A 3172-nucleotide genomic window follows, 5' to 3' on the forward strand; every position below is an offset into this window, starting at 1 on the left:
AGAGATCAGCTTTTCTTCGGGATTTGCATATGTGCCTCAGGGCCCGAGCTCGGGCCTGAGCTCTGCCCTTCCCCCTTCCACGCTCACCAGAACTCCAAAAATCCTCCGCTTTTATTTTGGAGTTTTTCGTGTTGTTTTTTTTCTATGCCTGTCTCCTCTCTGCTGGGTGGCTGCTCTCAGATTCTCTGGTGTCTGGTCTCCGTCTATCTATGGTTGGAGTTTGGATCAACAGAATGAGTTTCCGATAAGGGCTGCCACTGCAGTTCTCCCTTCTCCTTCCCGGAGCTGACGGCCCCTCCTCCCACGGGACTGAGCCTGGCAGGGAGGGGCGCGGGTCCCCTGGCCGCAAAAACTTACAGATTTCGCTGATCTCAGCAGTTCCACGTTTTCATGAGTGTTGTATGAAGTATGCCCAAAGTCAGATTGCTCTGTGGTGTCCAGTCCACGCAGTTCCTGGCTTTCTACCTCCTTTCCTGGAGGAGTAACTAAAACATACAGCTCACCAGTCTGCCATCTTGCCCCGCCTCTCACTGTGGTTTTGATTGTTTTGCCAAAAGCTAATGATGTTGAGGATCTTTGCATATGCTTATTGGCCATCTGTATCTCTTCTTTAGGGAAATGACTCTTCAAGTCCTTTGCCCAGTTTCTACTTCGGTTGTCTGTTGTTGTAGGAGTTCTTTGTGTATTCTGGATATTTAACCCTTACCAGATCTGTGATTTCTATATATTTTCTCCCATTCTGTAGGCTATCTTTTTTTTTTTTTTTTTTTTTCTGAAAGAGCGTGCTTTACTGGGAAACTGTGCTGCACAGTGACTAGTGGACAAATGCAGCCCAAGGTGTGTGCTACACATCACGTTCAAAAAGATACACAGAATGTTTGTTAATAAAAATCAACCGGAATATGGGTTTCCCCAGGCAGTATCCCCAACCCCATCTTCTGAAGATTGGGAAAATGCCCATCCATTTTCTGGAAGGCATGTGGCTCACTCAGAGATAGAGCACTTCAGGGGTGCCTTCTTGTTTTTTATAATGAACATTTTCTTTAGATTTTTTGAAGTCTTCGTTTGTTACTTTCATTCTACGTTCTCTCAAGGCCATCAGACCAGCTTCTGTACAGATTGCCTTGATGTCAGCACCAGAGAGGTCATCTTTAGCCATGATCAAGTCGTCCAAGATTACATCATCAGCCAACGTCATCCTGCTCGTGTGAATCTGGAAGATGCGCTTCTTGGTCTTCTCATCAGGCAGGGGGAATTCGATCTTCCTGTCGATGCAGCCTGGTTTGATAAGCGCTGGATCCAAAGTTTCTATTCGGTTTCTGGTCATGTTAACTTTCACATCTCCTCTTGAATCAAATCCATCCAGCTGGTTCAAAAGTTCCAACATAGTCCATTGAATTTCTCTCTCACCACCAGAATTTAAGTCATATCCTTTTTTCCCAGTGGCATCAATTTCATCAATAAACACATTGGATGGTGCATGTTCTTAAGCAACTTGAAACAATTCCTGCACAAGTTTGGGTCCATCTCTGAAGTATTTCTGAATAAGTTCAGAGCCAACCACTCTCAAGAAAGTGGCCAAGGTTTGGTTTGCTACTGCTTTGGCTAACAATGTTTTACCTGTGCCAGGTAGACCATAGAGAGTGACCCCCTTAGAGGGCTTTATACCCATCTCTTCATAATATTCAGGATGTGTAAGAGGAAGCTCTACAGATTGCTTAATTTCCTGAATTTGGTTGTCCAATCCCCCAATATCAGCATAGGTCTCCTGGGGGGCCTTTTCGACCTTCATCACCGTGACCAGGGGATCAGTGTCATCCATCAGCACCCCTGTCATCGCATGTACCTTGTGGTTGAGCAGGACAGAGCAGCCTGGTTCCAGCAGATCCCTGTCCACAAAAGAAAGAATGCTGACATAGTGTTCCGAGCCCACTGATGTAGACACGATGGTGTGATTGTCATCAGTGATCTCTTCAAAGGTTCCTACTGACATTGGGGTCTCCCTCAAATCATCCACCTTTGATCTTCCCTCCTCTTGCTTTTCTTCTAATGGTGTCATTTGTTCCTAATTTCTAATGAATTCTTCCTCCATGAGAAGATAGTCTTTAATTCTAACTTCAATAATTTTAACCGGCACTGACTGTGAGGTGTCACCAGTGGCAGTTTGCTGGGAGCATCTGGTCCCTTTGTTTTCTTCTTCTTTTTCCCCACTCTGGTTGGTACGGGGAGTTCGTACTTCTTTTTCTAGTTCTTGTCATCCTTTTTGCCACCTCCAGGACCGTGACCACCACTCTGACTTTGACCCATCTTGCTTCAGCTGCTCGAGCCATGGCTACCGGAAGTCTGTAGGCTGTCTTTTTACTTCCTTTATAATTTGCTCTGATGCACATAAACTTTTAATTTTGATGAAGTCCCACTTTATTTTTTCTTTTGTTGCTTGTACTTGGGTGTCATATCTAAGAATGCACTACCTAAGACAAGGTCATGAAGATTTTCCTCTATGTTTCCTTCTAAGAGTTTCATGGTTTTACCTCTTAAGCTTAGGTCATTGATCCATTTTTTTAATTAATTTTTGAATATGTTGAGAAGTTTGGGTCAAAATTCATTATTTTGCACGTGGATTTCCAGTTATCCCAGCCCCATTTGTTGAAGAGACTGTTCTTCCCCCTTTCAATGAACTCGGCACCCTTGTCAAAAATCAGCTGGCCATAGATGTATGCATTTATTTCTAGACTCTCAATTCTATTCCATTGGTTTATATGCCTATCCTATGCCAGTAACACACTTTTAATTACTGTAGCTTTGTAGTAAGTTTTGAAATCATGAAGTGAAATTATTCCAGCTTTCTTGTTTTTCAAGATTTTTTGGCTTTTTGGGACACCTTGCAATTCCATATGAATTTTAGGATCAGCTGTTCCATTTCTGAAAGAAAAAAAAGGCTTCTGTAATCTGAATAGGGGTTGCATTGAATCTGTAGATTGTTTTAGATAATATTGACATATTAACAATATTAAGTCTTGTACTCCATAAACATGGGATGTCTTGCCATTTATTTAGGTCTTCTTTAATTGCTTTCAGCAAAGTTTTGTAGTTTTCAGTATATAAATCTTTAACCTCCTTGGTTAAATGTATTCCTCAGTATATTATTCTTTTAGATGCTATTGCAAATGGA

General features: G+C 42.3%; 1 pseudogene; it reads right to left on the reverse strand.

Moving 5' to 3' along the window:
• Nucleotides 1-819: 819 nt before the first annotated feature.
• Nucleotides 820-2307, reverse strand: LOC119536534 (annotated as a pseudogene).
• Nucleotides 2308-3172: the final 865 nt, after the last annotated feature.

This window comes from Choloepus didactylus, chromosome 6 (genome assembly GCF_015220235.1).
Source record: "Choloepus didactylus isolate mChoDid1 chromosome 6, mChoDid1.pri, whole genome shotgun sequence".
NCBI lineage: Eukaryota > Metazoa > Chordata > Mammalia > Pilosa > Megalonychidae > Choloepus > Choloepus didactylus.